This window comes from Siphateles boraxobius, unplaced genomic scaffold, assembly GCF_051911475.1.
Source record: "Siphateles boraxobius isolate OS27281-9 unplaced genomic scaffold, OSU_SipBor_1 25, whole genome shotgun sequence".
NCBI lineage: Eukaryota > Metazoa > Chordata > Actinopteri > Cypriniformes > Leuciscidae > Siphateles > Siphateles boraxobius.
Genome location: NW_027508866.1, coordinates 20,062,063 through 20,080,881, shown reverse-complemented (window position 1 = coordinate 20,080,881; position 18,819 = coordinate 20,062,063). Strand labels below are relative to the sequence as shown.

Sequence of the window (18,819 nt, the reverse complement as noted above, 5' to 3'; positions counted from 1 at the left end):
CAGGAAATGGCTCCAATATGGGCTGGAGTAGAGGTCTTCACAGCTGACCTTTCTGGAATGATTTAAAGCTCCTGTCAGCGCAGCTCAAGCTGTTGGATGTGTGAAAATCCAGCAAGTTAATGTTTATTTCTCTTTTTAAGGGCTGTTAATTGGTTTCTCTACTTCCATGATTGAAACTATCTGTGTTTTATTTGATGTGAGCAGCAGGAGCTAGAAACTAAATCAAGAAAAACATAAACTTTTCATTGAGAGTTATTAGAGCAATTATCATTGATTTACTTGTCTGCATTTGCGTTTCAGGTATCCGCATAGGCTCATCACCAGTTATGATACTCTCATTACTCTGTAATGAGCATAGTGAATGAAATACTGATGTTTTAGATGAGCCGTTCATGTTCAAGTCAATATGGGTGTTTCTTCAGCTGTTTGGCATGGGCTTGTGCACGTTTATAAATAGACGAATCTCCCTTAAAATACATTTTACACTCTACTGGTTTATTTAATCTGTCCAACAGTGTATATATGCGTATGTCATTTTTCCTGGAAGTCATTTCCACCACAGTGTAATTTCCATCACATGCGAAACAACGTATTTTATAGTATTAACTGTATTTTGTGGTGGAAATTAGTTAGCCTATATTTATTTTACTTTGTTTGGTTATTAAAGTTTAATATAGTAATAATTTATATTTTTATATTTTTCATAAGACAAATAATAAAATTTACATTAAATACATGATTTTGAAATTAATATTTTTTTTTTAAAATGTCGTTTTAATGCAACTAAAGTTCGTTTTTTAATGTTATTCTGTCTATAGTGTGATAGCTCGGAGTCAGCATATATAGAGCATTATCATCTTATAAAGGTCTTCGTGCTTCGTCTTCTTGGATAACACACAAATATGTTACCAAAATGGTAAGGGAGGCAAGGCATTTGGATGTGACTGTTTATTCAAGACCGTGTTTACACAGGACATATTTCAATACCTTTTGGGGATAGTTCCTCAAGGGGATTGTAGAGATGCAACCTCTGGATCATCCAACCTCTCCTTTCCTCTCAGTTTCTGTCTCACTCACAGACTTTGGCCAAATCAGATTAGGCTGTAAAAACCTTCATCAGAGCAGTCTGCAGCGCACAGGAATCATGCTGTCCCATTACTGCAGAACAAGCTAAACAAAACGTCCATGAAAGGCCCGTCCTTCCTCTGAACAGTCGGCAATCATCCAAACTATCATCATCAATAATGAGTGCAGCTGGAAGTGGAATAGTTTAATAGTATAAATCTCTCACACAACTACTGTAGATATCAGTTACACTGTCAGCCACGAGGGGCAAAAGCTGAGCTTTCTGCCCACTGTGGGAACACATGTGTGATATGTGCATTGCTTCTTATTTGTCCTTCCTCTTCCTGTATCTTTTTTTTCTTCAATTCTGAGAAAAAAACAAAACAAAACAAAAAAACAGACTGATTCTGCTGGTCTAGTTTAAGTTGGTTGTGCTGTTGTCAAGATGGAGTTTAGCTGGTGGCCCTCTAAAACAACTAAATAGACCAGCTGTGCTGGAAGAACAGCTAATTACATTAGGGTAACATTTATTTATTTTATTTTATTCAACAGCAAAGTTGTATGTGATGCAACAGGCGTGTTCCATCTGTGGAGTTCAGTTTTAAAATAGCAAGTGTTTAGTCTGCCATCTAGTGGCCGCTAATGTTTTTACACAGCAGAACATTTATTGTCTGCATCATTTCGAGCAAATCCAGCTGCTTAACCACAGGACAAGCAGCTCAAACTAATGTTAACAGTGTACATTTGTTGGCACAGTATGTTTTCTTTGTTTATTTTATAACATGAAATATACTGGCCTGAACCTCGTGTTCTGGCGGGGGTCTCAGATGTTGTTTTTAATAGCTCAAAAACATAGGCCTACTTAAAGGTACTATGTAACTTTTTGTTAAACATTTTTTAAAAAAAATTTACACAATGAGACAATACATCATAAATCGTTCTTCCCAAACATGTTTTGTCTTACACTGATTCAATGTGGTAAGCCTATACATGATTATATTTTAGAACGGGCGGGATGCTTTTCGCAGGAAATTGTGTAGGCTACGTCACTCGTCCGTGCGTGTCTCATCATATCCAGAAAAGTTCCTCCAGTTACTTTGATGTGTTGGGAGTGGCATAGTTAGGTTAGTTGTCACAAACAGAGGTTGCGTTAACCGAAAATTCTCTGTTATTGATGAATTTCTTTTAGCTGTGACAAAAAAATCTGACAGATATTACACTGAGGGTGAGGTATTTTAACTTGTAAACTGTAATTCTCACCACTGTCCACTGGCGAGTGCGCTCTTGCTGACTATCAAGTTAATGGTCGATGAAAGGCTTTTCTGAGTTACTTGTGTTACAAGCTGTTTTATTGACGTCCTTCTGTTCTTTTGAAACACAGAGCGATCGAGCGATTACATGAGAGACATGATAAAGATTTCGGTAAGTTGGAGTGTAGCCTACCTTTCAAAAAAATGTCTGATGTTCATTCAAGTTTATTTCGTTCTGTAACATAGTAAAGAGAAAGAGATGATCACGTTCGCTCGCTTGAAATGAGGCACTACAGTGATCTCTCGCACCACATCAAATTTTATTTATTGTTTGAATTTGTGATAAAATGGACAGAATTTGAAAGCTTAGGCTTTGTTTCATATCAAAAGTAATCCATCCTCGATCCACGGATCTACCCAGCGTTTGTGTTTCAAAACATTGAGGAGGCCTGAAAAGGCCTAAGGGCTGATCTAACTGGGAGGCCTCACAAGAGGCCTACAACCGTCTGACCAGGTTCAGGAGGCCGAGTACTCATAGTGACCCTCAATGAGGGGAGCATATGGTCTGCCTGGTAGGCAAACCAGACTGTAGGCTAGATAAAAGAGGTTTCGGGAGGGAACCAGTAGCAGAAAAGGACCATTAGTCATGCTAGGGCGCAAGCTTGCCTTCAGAAGCTGCCTGCTAAGGCCAGCTGAAGTGATAGCAAGCGGCCACTAGCCTGCCAGTCTTGAGGCTCAGTCTCAGAGGGGTCTGTTAAAGATGGTCGCCTCAAAGTTTTCTTTAGGTAAGAAACTGACTGCTATGGCCAGGAAGGTTGAGGATCGAGCTACATGGTGGCCTGATAAGTCCAACCGCCTGACATTGGTCAAACCAATTCGGATGATCATAATCGGGGCTCGCCTCCAGAGAGGCCCACTAAAGCCAATTGTCTGCTTGGCCAGCGAATTAACAGTCGAGCACCCCATGATGGGGCTCAGGGTCAGGGAGGCCTTGCTAAGGTCAACGCCTGACCATCAACACCACTGTTTGTATACCCCATCACTCAAGACTCACTTAGAAGATTTAAGAGGCCTACTAGGCCTGAAGCAAGTCAGTGCTGTCAGCCAAATTCATACTGCCAGGGACTCGCCATCAGGGAGGCCTGATTGGCCCTACTAGCTGATAGCCAGTCTATTCTGCTACAAACATATACCGTTGGGAACCATTCTACACCAACACAAATATTGAGGCCCCCCAAAAGAGGCCTAATAAGGCTAGCTACCTGGTCGCAGCTATAATGTATGTCCCACAAAGTCAGGACTCCCTTCCGAGGAGGCATGTTTAAGGCCTACTACCCATCTGTGAGTCTACTGCCCGTACTACTAAGGCCAACCACCAGAGGTAAGCTGGCCTACAGCGCCCTCTTGGGGGCTGCCCAGTCAAGGAGGCCTGCTGAGGCCTACTACCTAACAGTGCAGCATTCATTAGCAGATAAGCTGTTTACACAGCGCCTACAGCATCCTGGTACCTAATCACATTGCCTATGGCAGTGTCCTCAGCAAAAAACACAGCACCCTTAAAGCAAGGGGAGTACAACGTGTGAAGTGAAGATTAGAACTTTCTGCTCGACCCAAGCTATAATGGTGTGAGGTAGGATAATACAGTGAAGGATAATAAAGTGAAGTACTCAGACCTACCCTGTATCACAGGGGAATACCACCACTTAACCCTGAGATGTAACAGGTTGCGGGCCAGCCTGTGGCTCTAGAGGTGACAGAATTTTATCTGCACCCAGCCTAGGGGAGTGGGGCTTGGTTGTAAGCCAACCACCTACAACCTGACGCTCGAGCAGTAGCTCAGCAAGGTGAGTGGAGCCTATTCTAGTGGCCCAAATCCATATGCTAGTTCTGCACGGCCGGGTTGGGCAGACAAAACCCAATCTCTTCGTGTGGCAAAAGATGGCCTAACCTTGCTCAAGAACCCTGCTTATTGTACCGGGGAGGCCTTATTGAAGCCTAACCCAGGTTCTTTACAAATCATGCCTCTGCACCAACCTGCATTACTCTTCTCGCCCCAGAACGCAGAAAAGGGGTGTGCCTTGGCCTAACAATTCCCAAGGAAGAAGGCTGTAATGTAGGGATGCTAAAAACCTACATTCAAAAAGTGAAGGGCCAGAGGCAGAAATGCTTTAGCAGAACGCCTCCACTATCCAGCCTAGGCCAGCTACAGAGCCGGCCCTGGTGAGGGCCAGCCTGAAAGCATATATCTACCTGAGGGCTTCGAGGAGCCACAGCCTTATGAGAACTTTATTTTTATTTATTTTTTCATACAAGGGGCTGCAGAGCCGCTCAGCCTGAAAAAAACCCAAACAGAGCTCAAGGGGGCTATGTACTCGGGACCAAAAAATGTCAGACGGTCCTGTGGGCCAGAAATAATATCTACTGGAAGCTCCAGCATCATTCTATACTCCAAAACAAAAACAAAACATTTTGAGAGAGAGACCAACTATTCTACTCAGAGGTGGCTAATAGCCCAAGGGGCTAACACAAAAGTGTGTGGAAATAACAAGCGGTAGCATAAATATTCCCATTTTTCTTTCTAGAATGACGTTCTGCCACTTAACTCTCCTCTGATAACATATTTCATATGAATGAGGGGCGGCCTCAAATGCTCTCACCTTGAGAGGATATAAGTTACAAACATAGTTCTCTTACGAGAGGTTCTCTCGTTTTGCGTAAGTTGCTTACGCTACGGGTAACGTCATCTTTTCTTGAGATATTGAAGCCAAAAATTATCCTTAATTTTGCATTTATTGTCAACGCAGTGCAGCAGCCAGCAGACTTAGAGCAGGCCATATTGCGTGCTCATTGTCTGCCGTGCGGCACTCTTGTGCTGGACTCAAAAGCAGAGGGTTTGTGGAATCAGCCACGCAGAGCCAAAGCACAACCAAAACATGTTCCGCAAAATGCAGTTTTGTTTTTTAACCGCTGAGGGCCAAAAGTTCCCATTCAGTCATGTTCGACGTTACTGGAGCCCAATCACCTCAAAGTGGTAACTAAACGACTGATATGGCTACTATTATGATACAGCAGCCATATCACCCTGTAGCCCAAGACTGGTTGCCCACTGAAGCTAAGCTGGGCTGAGCCTGGTTAGTAGCTGGATGGGAGACCTCCTGAGAAAACCAGGTTGCTGCTGGAAGAGGTGTTAGTGAGGCCAGCAGGGGGTGCTCACCCTGTGGTCTGTGTGGGTCCTAACGCCCCAGTATAGTGACAGGGACTCTATACTGTCAAAGAGCACCGTTCTTTGGATGAGACGTTTAACCGAGATTCTGACTCTCTGTGGTCATTAAAAATCTCAGGATGTCTTTCGAAAATATATATATATACTAGTGCTGTCAAACGATTAAAATATTTAATCGCGACTAATCGCATTAATGCCATAGTTAACTCGCGATTAATCGCACATTTTTATCTATTCTAAATGTCCCTTGATTTCTGTTTGTCTCATTATTTTTTCTAATTTTAATGCTCTTATCAACATGGAAAAGTGGATCAGCAGTAAGTTTGTTCTTAGCTGTGGTATCCATGTGCTTCTGTCTGAAGTCATCCATTGTAGAGCTTAGATCGGGCCCAAAAAATCAAGCCCGACCCGAGCCCGTGCGCATTGTGTCCGAGCCCGGCCCGACACATAAACTGTAATTATGAGCCCGAGCCCGATTTAAACCCTTCCATGTTTTTAATACGTGGGTCGTTATAACTGACCTTCTCAACTACTTTCTATGTTACTTTCTCCCGCCCGCAACATTTTTGTCCCGCTCCCGCCCGCAAATAGACTCTTTTTTTGTAGGCTACCTCCAAATACTTTCGCCTACGTGTCGCCATCATACACATCATCATAAATGCTCCTGATAAATTACTTGTTATTAAAGCATTAACACACAAACCACTGTTATAACATAAAAGCAAGCAGGCTACTGAGTGCATGGTTTGGCATGACTGAATGCGCGCAAAGTGTGCTCCCTTAATAATTCCTAAAAAGCTGACATCAGTTCATCGCGATCTCACACATCTGTTATTATCAATGAAGCTGACTGCACAATGCATCTTTCATAATATATACACTTTGTTTGTTATAATTTGAGGATTTGCCACCATACAGAATTCAGCACTGAACAAAAAGTCTGTTTTGAGCGGTGAGGGGAGTCTATTTTAAATGCTTCTTATTGGCCATTGCGTTCAAGAAATCAACACATATGTCTGTGATTGGCTACATCCCTCAACGCTGCAAACATGTTATAAAAAGAAACTCTGGCCTGTAAATCGTTTCTATTTTGTTTTAGTTGTTCTTGTTGCTTTTCTGCAACATATGAATAAAAATGTATTAGTTTTTATGTTTTATTCATAGATATTTCTAGTTTGCGGGAGTCCCGCGAATCGTTTTATTCTCCCGTATCCGCACACTGAGTGAGTGCATTACCGCTCGAGCCCGCCCTCGCACTCGGCCATCAAATCGTCCCGGGTTACGTATGTAACCCTAGTTCCCCGAAGGGACGGACGCTGCGTGAAATCGCAGTGGGAACGCCCTCAGCGTGACGCGTCTGAAGCATGAATGAAATCAGTCAATGGAGAGAATGAGCGTACGGCGAGTGACGTCATCGACCAGGAAGCTATAAATATCCCCTGAGTACACAACACGCCAGCTTAAAAGTTACTGAAGCAGCGACCCAAGGGGATGCCGAGAGTATGGCAGGACACGCAGCGTCCGTCCCTTCGGGGAACTAGGGTTACATACGTAACCCGGGACGTTCCCCTTCAGGGACTACCGCTGCGTGAAATCGCAGTGGGAACGCAATACCCACATCCCCATACGACCAAATCCCCGTCGTGTGTCATTAGGAGACACAAACCGACGAGAGAACCTGAGCCCCGGGAGTGGAGCTAAGATCGAGGGAATAAAATCTAACGAAAGTGTGCGGTGAGGACCAGCCTGCCGCATCACAAACGTCCTGAAGAGAAGCTCCTGAAAGAAGAGCTGTAGAAGCAGCCATACTCCGGGTGGAATGAGCCCTTACAGCCAAAGTGAAGGCTGATGGGCCGAACCATAAGCAAGTGGGACGGCCTCGACCACCCACTTGCTCATCCTTTTTCTAGATGCAGGACACCCTTTCTTAGGTGACCCAAACAGACGAACATTTGTTCCGATCTCCTCCACAGGGCAGCTCTGTGGACGTAAGCATCAAAACCCAAACTGGGCACAGCAAATTAATTTTCTCCTGGTCTGACGTCAGAAAAGGCGGAGGACAGAAAACCTGCAGAACTATAGGTCTAACTGAAACAGTTGGAACCTTAGGAACATAACCTGGTCTCGGAAAGAGAAAGGCCTTAACCAACCAGGAGCAAATTCCAGGCACGAGGGAGCCACCGAAAGTGCTTGAATATCTCCAATTCTTTTTAGAGATGAGAAAGCGAGAAGAAGGATAGTCTTTAGAGTAAGAAACTTTTCCGAAACTTCCTCGATGGGCTCGAAAGGAGCAAGGGAGAGACCTTCTAAGATGACGGCCAGATCCCAAGCTGGTACCCTTGTGCGAACTGCAGGCCTCAGCCTCAAGGTGACACGAAGGAAGCGAGACATAAGCGGGTGTTTCCCGAGGGAACCTCCACTTGAAGGGTTGTGGTAAGCAGCTAAGGCCGCCACATACACCTTCAGTGTGGAGTGGGATAACCCTGTGGAGAGACGGTCCTGCAGGAAATCCAGGACTGTACCAACCGGGCAGTTAACTGGGTCCTGCTGGCGCTCTCCACACCAATAGGTGAAAAGTTTCCACCTCGCGGCATATAACTTCCTCGTGGAGGGAGCTCTGGATCGGAGGATGGTCTCAACGACCTCAGCCGAGAGACCAGAATCTATGAGCTGGGCCCCCTCAGAGGCCAAGCCCACAGCCTCCATAGCTCTAGACGGGGGTGAAAGATCGACCCACTAGCCTGAGAGAGCAGATCTCTCCTGATCGGTATCTCTAGGGGAGAGCCGTTGAGGAGAGACACTAGGTCCGCAAACCATACCCGGGCCGACCAGAACGGGGCTATTAGCAGGAGACTGAGCCCGTCCCGGCGAACCCTCTCCAGAACTCCTGGGAGCAGAGCGATCGGGGGAAAAGCGTACAAGCGTGACCTCGGCCACGGATGTACCATCGCATCCAACCCCAGCGGGGCTGGATGGCTGAGAGAGAACCACAGCGGGCAGTGTGATGTTTCTCGAGAAGCAAATAGGTCTACCTCGGCAAGGCCGAAATGTTTCCATAGGAGTTCCACCACCTCGGGGTGAAGACTCCATTCCCCGGGCCTCGGCCCCTGTCTTAACAGGATGTCTGCCCCCTGATTTAAATACCCCGGGAGATAAAAGCTCTCAGAGAAAGAATTTTCCCCTGGGACCATAGAAGGATCTGACGTGCCAGTTTGTAAAGCGGGCGAGAACGCAAACCCCCCTGATGGTTGATATAAGAAACCACCGATGTGTTGTCTGTCTGGACAAGAACATGGTGGCCCCTTAGGTCTGGGAGGAAGTGTTTCAGAGCCTGAAACACCGCCAACATCTCTAGGCAGTTTAAGTGCCACAGACGATGATGGTCCTCCCACAGACCCTGAGCCCACCCGTGAGAGAGGCATCTGTCATTAGCATAACGCGACGACAAGGAGCTCCTAATACAGGGCCTTGGGACAGAAACCAAGGATCTTTCCACATGATCAGGGCGTGATGACACCGTCGCAAACTCACGATCATGCGAAGCGGATTTCCCCTCGGGGAGAATCCCTTGGTCCTGAGCCACCACTGTAACAGTCTCATGTGCAAGAGGCCAAGAGGTATCACGTTGGACGCAGCTGCCATGAGACCTAGCAGTCTCTGGAACTGTTTTACAGTGGATGACTGGCCTAGCTTGACCTGATCTACTGCAGCGAGAATCAAAGCAATACGAGCAGGTGACAATCGTGCCTGCATCGTCGTTGAATCCCACACTACACCTAGAAAAGTGGTTCTCTGTAATGGAGAAAGAACACTCTTTTTGGCGTTGAGCCTCAGCCCCAGTCACTTGATATGAGCAAGAACGACATCTCGGTGCCGAACCGCCTGTTGTTCCGATTGAGCTAGAATCCAGCAATCGTCTATATAGTACAGAAAGCGGATGCCCTGTAACCTCAGCGGGGCTATAGCAGCATCCGTACACTTCGTGAATGTTCGGGGTGACAGTGCTAGGCCGAACGGAAGAACCCGATATTGGTACGCTTCGCCCCCGAAAGCGAACCTCAGGAACTTCCTGTGTTGAGGGAGGATAGATACATGGAAGTAAACGTCCTTTAGATCTATCATGACAAACCAGTCCTCGGATCTGATTTGAACATCCCCAGTGACAGACACAGCGCCCTGTAACGTACTGGCAGGGAACAGCTGGTCTGGGCACTCCACAACCCTCCTCGGAGGGGGCGAGCGTCCCTCGGGAAATCGCTCGCCGAGTCTCTCTACGCCCTGTGAAGGCAGGGTTAGTAGAGCAGACCACTGAGGGCATCGGAAAAGACAGGGCACCGTGTTCTTGTGCAGTGAACTCAGGTCTTTCACGATAGGGACCACCCTCAGAACCCTGACGTTCAGCACGTCAGGATTTTATTTTATTTTTTCTCGATGAAGTAGTATCCTAACTCCCTGCTGGGAGGGGGACCCATTCCGCCAGGAACTCTACTAAGGGAACCAGCCTCTCGAGGCTGGCCTCCGGATGAACATCCCGAATGACAGACACAGCGCCCTGTAACATACTGGCAGGAAACAGCTGGTCTGAGCACTCCACAACCCTCCTTGGAGGGGGCGAGCGTCCCTCGGGAAATCGCTCGCAGAGTCTCTCTACGCCCTGTATAGGCAGGGTTAGTAGAACAGACCCCTGAGGGCATCGAGAAAGACAGGGCACCGTGTTTTTGTACGGTGAACTCAAGTTTTTCCCAATGGGGACCACCCTCAGAGTCCTGACGTTCAGCCCGTCAGGACTTTTTCGACGCGGCCTTTCTGGCGACAATGACTGTCTTCAGATCAGTCCTGCCCCGAGAAGGCCGCGCCGGAGAGCACCCCGCCTCGTCCCTCCAGTTTCTCTGCAGGGGGGCACGAGACGTGACACTCCGCTTCTGCTGTGCTCTTTTTGAAGACGAACTCGACGAAAGACTTTGCTCTGGTTCAACATTCTGCGTGACAGACACAGTGCCCTGTAACGGCGCACCGGCAGGGAACGACTGGTCTGAACACACTAGAACCCTCCTTAGAGGCGGCGAGCGTCCCTCGGGAAAGCACTCGCCAGACTCTTCTACGCCCTGTTTCGGCAGGGTTAGTAGGACGGGCCCCTGAGGGCGCCGGGAGAGACAGGGCACCCTTAAGGGAGGTGAACGCAAGTCTCTCTCGGCGGGGACCCCCCTCAGATTTCCTTTGAGCAGGTCGGCCTGAAAAGCCTGCATAAAAGTCATCGTATGCAAACATGCAGCCGCCTGCCGAGCCACCGAGTAAGCCTTCCCCACCAGCACAGAGGTGTATATATTTATTTATTTATTTATTTTTTGGTGGAAGAGCCGGTGCTTTAAGTGAAGACGATGAAGCAGGAGAGAGATAACTCGCAAGCGTCTCCTCCGCCTACAGTATCGTCACATAACCAGCAGATTTAGCACCAACAATGTTACCATAAGCATTGGACTGATTTGTGTAAATTCTGCTTGAAACCGGTCTAACCCAGGTCTTTGAAAACTCAGCATGAAGATCTGGGAAGAACGGTAAGCACCGGCTAGAAGGTTGAGGTCGTGCAGACAGAAATCTATCATCTAGATTGCTTTTAATTCTAGAAACCTGTCTATCAGCTGGCCACTCGATACTGTTATTTTATTATTATTATTTTTTTTTAGCTTTTCAACAGCCCGAGATAATACATCCATCAAACCTTCTTCATTTGCAGTATAATGTGATAAACTAGTTTTCTCTGATAATAAACTTTCGATATCCAGCTCCTCAGAACTGGAAAATCTCAATTCAACATCATCATGTGCCTCCACCCGGGCAGAAGTAACCGCCGCAGCGCGTGCTTCCAGAGCCGGGTGAGAGGCACTAGATCTCGTCGGAGATAGCTGAGATAGGGCGGAGCCCGTCTCAACGTCGCCAGCGAGATCCATCTGCGAGCCCCAAGACAAGCGCCGCCGCTCTGCCTCAACAGAAGCGGGACCCGAGCCTCGGGGAGCTCGCAGCAAATCACTCTCCTCGAAGAGCGATCGCCGCGAGCGCAGAGTTCTCAAGGGAAAACGCTCGCAATGCTGACAATCGACTCCCTCGAGAGCCGACTGGGCATTGCTGCACTCCCAAACAAGCCACACTTAGCTCGTGTGAATCCCCACCCGTGATGTGCCGAGTACAGGGGGGAACACACTTCTTATACTGCTCGCTCATATTGGTTTTTTTATATAAAATATATATAGTGAAAACTCCTGACAAAACAGACAAACACAATCGACAGATTCAGACACACACAGAGCTGCTGAAGTAACTAAAAGCTGGCGTGTTGTGTACTCAGGGGATATTTATAGCTTCCTGGTCGATGACGTCACTCGCCGTACGCTCATTCTCTCCATTGACTGATTTCATTCATGCTTCAGACGCGTCACGCTGAGGGCGTTCCCACTGCGATTTCACGCAGCGGTAGTCCCTGAAGGGGAACTAGTCCAGCGCCGCACTCTATTGCGTTGAGAGTGCACATCTCTAGATCGGCGTCTCGCGCTCGCGCCATCCACTCAAAACGTAACGTTAGCCTACTACTTTTGGCCGGCATGCAAGCCCAAACAAGTACGTGCGGCGTGCCTGTTGTTTTGTTTTCCGGTCTAGCTATCCGGTGTGATGTTGTAGTTTTTCTAATGTTACTAGTTGTTGCAACAGCATTTGAAAAAAATACAAAGTTTGCTAGGCCAAAAAGAGCGTTAATCTCACGATAAAAAAATTGACGCCGTTAAAATAGGCTTGTTTGAGATGCGCCTTGCCTCGCCTGGAATCAGTGGCGGAACTAGAGTTTTATACATGGGGTGGCCAGGGGGTGGCCACTGCTACTTTCGGGGATACACAGTACACACACACAGTGGAAAAGCTTGTGGAAGGAATTGGGTCAATCTGTTTGTGTCGAAGTGTTGAACATCCAAAATATTGCAGAAAACAAAGCTGAAGCACCAAGTAGATAAGATACCGCATGTGTCTGTTATGAACTGCTGCATTTATTTACAAAAAAACTCATATTTACAAAAAAAAAAATTTATTTAATTTAATCTTTTATTAGATATAGCAGGCATCAAGCAGACATGTCCTTGAAAAAGTTAAACAATTTTATTGCCCATCAATATAAAATCTTATCCTAGGAAGATTAAATACAACATAATTCTTTCTTTATAATAATTTATAATAATTCTAGTTCTAATTATTTAATTTATAATTATTTTTTTGTGTTCATTTTTGGGTGAACAATCCTTTTAATCTGGCAAAATCATCTCAACTTAAATTCCTGAATTGGGTATGTGATTGACTGCCTGTGTCTGGTAGATGCTCTGACCTGTTGCTGGTTCTGAAGTCTGACCACACTGACTCTGACTAGCCAGTGGTGATGCAAGGGCTGGGGGGTCTGTTTGCACCTGATCTGCCTGTTAGTCCAGTCATTTTAAACCAAAATGGGGGTCAACCTTGAACAAATTGCAACAAGCAAACTCAACTGATTTTGTATCCTCAATATGTCCTGAGTAAGGAAAAAAAGTCCCAAAGTATCCCATTAGGGAAAGTTTAGAAAAAAACACAAATATAGCCTTTTTCTTACGAGAATAGGGTAAAAAGTTTAACCTTTAGATATCACCATGAAAATTGATTACTTTGATTGATTACTTACATCAAGACAAACAAAAAATGTATTCCAAGTTTTTAAAATTTGTTTGTTAAGATGGACAAACGGTGCATAATCTAATTACGTATGTGGTAATTTGCATAAATACCACAACAGATCTAAACATTGGGTCTAGCCAGGTGAAAATGTCTTGTTGAATCTTGTTGACATATAACAGTAAAATACTTAATGTTAAGGTCTGAATGGAACCCATTTAGGCTACCCATGAGCATTAATACATAGAGGCAGGAAGAAGTACTTTAGAAACCAGCCTTTTTTAATTATTAAGAGATGGGGTTTGGGGCTGGGTCTGTGCGACTGTTTCTGGGGGACGAGTCTAAGGGAAGAACAGGAGACAAGGGTAAGGAGAATGCAGAAGACAAAAGGTAAGTAAAATAAAAAGTGAATCCCCAGAAACAGATTTCGAAACTTTCCCCTAATGGGATTCTTAGGGACTTTGTTTCCTTACTCAGGACATAATGAGGATACAAAATTATTTGAGTTTGCTTCTGTTGCAATTTGTTCAAACTTTTTTTCATAAAATGACTGGACTATGTTTGTGCTTATTTTAAAATAACTGATATCTCTCCCTTTCTTTTCATGTTTAATTGACCCTGTTCAAAAATATGACAAATTTAAAATATGATTCCAATCATAATCACATTCTAATCATCATCCAATTACCAACATTTAACTCTTTCTTGCCAGTATAAAAAAAAAAGTGGTTTTGGTAATTTTCACAATTTCATGGCACCCCAGAATATTTTGTTGTATGAATATCTGTACATACCAAAATAAAGAACAAACCCTGTGCTTTTAAAACAAAAACAAAAAAATAATGTTATTCTAGCTTCGTGCATCTTTTTTTTTGATCAACACTTGAATGTTGGCAAGTTTCATAAAAAGCAACATGAGCAAAAAGCTGAGAAAATCGCATTTTTATCAAAGACTACATCTAGATAAGATTCATAATGATGATCAAAACACAGTAGATCGAGTCCATCAACAACCTACACCCATAAAGCTTCATAGTCCTATAGTGATCGCATTATGATATCGCTTGTTTCTGCTCTTCTTTGCCTGCGTTTTGATCTCCTATCCTCACATTAGCTAGAACATTTGTATACTGTAACGTAGGCTACACACGGCAAGGTACTGTATATGCGTGTATTAGGCCTAATGTAGGCTATTGGGAGCAAACCACCCTGATGCTAAACCTTAAAAGCTTACTTCAAATATGATGTTTTCTTATTCGGTGAAGTTCGGTATCTTGCAACCGTCTCTCGTCCTCTGCTCGTCCGTTTGAAAACTGCGCGCGCCGCGCTGCCGGCGAACGTAATTTAAAAAAAAAAATCAGCATCAGCAACTGCCAGTAGCAAATAAATTTTGGGGTGGCACCCGGGGTGGCCAATCGCATGTCAGGGGTGTCCAGTGCCACCCGGACCCCCCTCTGGCTCCGCCACTGCCTGGAATGTAGTCGAGTAGGCGGCTGCAGTGAGAGGAGGAGTGAAAAAAGCGCAGGCAAGCCGGACAGTTCTCGCTTCTCGCAGTGGATCTGACACCTGCGAGATCAATGATGTATATCGCGGGATTCACGGGATTCACGCTCGTGCACAGTGTTGCTAATAAACTGGATGTAATTTAAGTTCTGTTGCTTTTATATGAAATTAAATATAATGAACAAGACACCCAAAGTACTTATTATTTATTTCCATTCCAAATAAGTGTTTATCAATCATTTTTTCTTTAACACAGACATAGGCTGTGTTTTTTTGTTTTTATAATAAAATGACATTGCATAACCCATAGAGATCGCACTGTCCGAGAGTTTGGGAATATTCACACATAACATATACACATAAAACATGATATCCGAGTTTTAAAATCAAATATTTTAAAAGAGAACAATACATCACGGTTGTTTAAACCAATCAACATTAAGCTGTGTCGTCAGCAAGTCGTTTCCCATCATGCTTTTGATAAGCGCAGTCGGTGGAGAGCAACTGCGCGCGACTGCAGAATCCGACACGTGCGCCTTGCGCTCGCGAGAGCTTTTTGACACACGTAAGCATGACATCAGAGCAAGGCGGATAGCACTCGGACACATTTCTAACCGGCATGCATTACGCGCTGATCACCGGTGATCGGTTCTGCGCAAATTTTGCTAATCTCAAACAAGCCTAATGTGTTTGCGTTAACGCCGTTAATAACGCGTTTAACGCACAGCACTAATATATACTGATTGGCTTCATCACTGTCTCCTCTCCACCAGTAAGCTGGTGTATGGTGGGCGTTCTGGCACAATATGGCCAGAAAAGCATTATATAAATGTAAAAAAAAATATTTTATTTTATTATTATTAAACAAGCCAATGGATTTGCATGCCGAGCCATTCCTACCAGGACATGCAGGTATAAATACGGTCGGTGTAAATATGAAACATAGATACTTCTCATTCATACTTTGTTCCGGAGCAGAGCGGGTATGACACAGATCGTTCATTCCATTCATCCTTTGACTGAAGTGAAGTCCGGTGCCAGAAAACAGCAATTTTAATTGTTTGGAGAGCATTTTCTGTGGAGATCTCTCCTAAACAGTTACACTCCTAAACATTAACAATTTTAATTGCTTTTAAGAGTAGCCTACATTCTGTGTAAAGAGTACATCTCTCTTGCTGGTGTAAGGGCACATCCAGCAGTGATTTGCATACAGAGAGAGCAGTGCACGGAGAAGTGCAGCATCTAACCCTTTGGCGTATCAGAGCAGATTTCCTAAAAAAGCAAGCACGGGCTCGGAGGAGCGCCTTTTTTTTAAAAGACACATTGTTCAACGCTGCAAATATGTTATAAATAGAAATTCTGGCCTGTAAATTGATTCTATTTTGTTTTAGTTGTTCTTGTTGCTTTTGTGCAACAGATGAAAAACAATTTATTAGATTTTAGATGTTTTATTTATAGATATTTCTATTTTGCGGGAGTCCCGAGAATCGTTTTATTCTCCTGCAACCCGCACACACACAAGCACCTTACAGCCCGCGCCCGCACTTGGCCATTAAATCTGCAGATCTCTATCTGGGGCTTCAGGTCAACTGGGAAAAGAGCAAGCTCTCCCCAACTCAGAGCATATCTCTTCAAGGTATGGAGTTGGACTCATCAGTATGACAGCACGTCTCATCAAGGAACACGCACAGTCGTTGCTGAACTGCCTGAATACATTCAGGCGGAAGACAGCAGTTCGACTGAAACAATTTCAGTGGCTCCTGGGGCATATGGCATCTGCAGTCACGGTAACACTGCTCGGATTGATACATATGAGACCGCTCCAGCACTGGCTACACGGCTGAGTCCCGAGATGGGCATGTAAATTTATTACACGTGTGGCCATCACACCGAGCTGCCCCCAAATATTCAGCCCCACTTGTCAGACCTTGCCATTCTACTGGACAAAGTGCCCTTAGAACAGGTGACCAGGCATGTTGTTGTTTAAACAGATGCACTGTGTACAACAGGCGTGCAGCTTCGGGCTCATGGACGGGACACTGACTGCACGGGAATACCAATTGCCTGGAGTTACTGGCAGTGCTGTTCGGCCTGGGCCAGTTTCAACAGTTTCTTCAAGGAAAGCACGTGTTGGTCAGTACAGACAATACTGCAACTGTTGTGTAAATCAACCGGCAAGGAGGGTTACGCTCACGTCGCATGTTACAACTCGCCCGCCATCTCCTCCTCTGGAGTCAGCAATGGCTGAAGTCGCTGCGCGCTGTTCACATCTCAGGCAAGCTCAATCGTGCGGCCGACGTGCTCTCATGACAGCTCATGTTCACATGCAGGAGAATGGAGACTCCAAGAGGTCCAGCTGATCTGGAGTCGATTCAGGAACGGGTCCCTGGCTCAGCAAAACATGAATGAGAACTCCTAGTAGGAATGGCTTGGCATGAAAATCTCGTTTAGTCACCACTTGAAGGTGATTGGGCTCCCGGGCGAGACCCCAATACGTCAGTCGACATAACGTCTATGTTCCCTCCTTCAGGGAACGGGGGTTACATTAGTAACCTTGACGTTACGTAGTGTACCTTTACACCTGAAGTATCATGTCGATACTAGAAGTCTTAGGAACATATTTATAAATTGAAGGGAAAACAAGGGGTAATTTTAAAACATCCAATAATGAAAATAACCACAAATCTATTTAATTTCACTGTAATAATTTCACTGTAACTAGATATAGTTATGATGCAATCAAATTGTATATGATGGACAAAAAAATACACTTGAGAGATTCTTCAGAATGTCTTTAAAATATCTTATTTTATGTTCCACAGAAGAAACCCACACAGATTTGGTACAATATGAGGGAGTAAATGATGACAGAATTTTCATGTTTGGGTGAACTATAAACAAAGAATATTAATTTCAGTCAAATTTAGTAAATAAGTATGTTATGTCTCATATTTCTCACTCTTTTTTGTAACTTGATGAGAAGAAAAAGATCAGGGCAAAGATGAAAGCTTTGAGAGCAAAAAACAGATTTGATCCATTAATTCATCTCTTTCTGTGAGGATGAATTGCCCTGTTGAAGTGCAGCACTTCTTTCATTATTTGATCTAGAGCACAAAGGTGTCTGTATGGGGTTTAGAGCCGAGCAGCAGTATAAAGCATTCAAGATCTTTTCAATTCACCTACATCGAGTCTAACAACCGAGTAATGTGGCGAAATAGTGAATGCACTGATCTGATTATATTACCCATGTCTCATAGTTAAAAGGCATTTTGGTATAAACATGCAATTTCGTTTGCCCTGAGTGGAAATCATGATATGTAGACTAACTAAAAAATAAAAAATAAAATAAAAATTCTATCATAGAAATCAATGCTCAAAGAAAAATATCTTGTCTGATCTCTGATTAAATTTCTATTTACTATGGCCAATGGACATTATGTACTTCATGATTCTCTCTGTCTGTAATTGAAGTTGCATTTTATCATCAACCCATTTTTTAATTGCTTTTCAATAAATATTTGTCTCACTGGTTTCTGTTTGGCAGGTGAAATGAGCAAATAGTAATTTTCCAGGCCTGTGATGGAATATTTTGATATTCAAATATTCACAATGAAATAATAGCCATTGCTATCACCAAATTTTAGACTACATGAAAAAGTACGAAGGAACAGAATTTTGAATAAACAATGAAAATCTACAAATGACAATCCAATGAAAACTCGTTTATATTATTCATGATAAACAAAAGAGACTTGCAAACAAAGTACGGTTTACAAACAAAACACAATAAATTACAAGTATTTGATAAATATTAAAATATTATACAATATTAAAAATAAATGGTTGATCAATGTTTCAACATCTAGTATGTCATGCTAATACCACTTTTTACTTTCCTTGTGTCCGTGCATTTGCTAAATTAGCATTTTAATAAAAGCTTCTCAAAGACTTGGATAATTACGGTTGAGGCTTGATATTTCTCACTCGGTTTTGTAAGTTAACAATAAATAGGTGGGGGCAAAGATGAAAGCTGTGAGAGCAAAAAGCAGAGATTTGATCCATTAATTCATCTCTTTCTGTGAGGATGAATTGCCCCGT

At 44.1% G+C, this 18,819-nt stretch overlaps 1 protein-coding gene across 1 annotated transcript in view; it reads left to right on the top strand.

Moving 5' to 3' along the window:
- LOC143750170 (chondroitin sulfate proteoglycan 4-like) overlaps positions 1–18,819 on the top strand; it is a 445,241-nt gene that overhangs the window by 253,042 nt on the left and 173,380 nt on the right. The gene's annotated exons all lie outside the window — the stretch shown is intronic.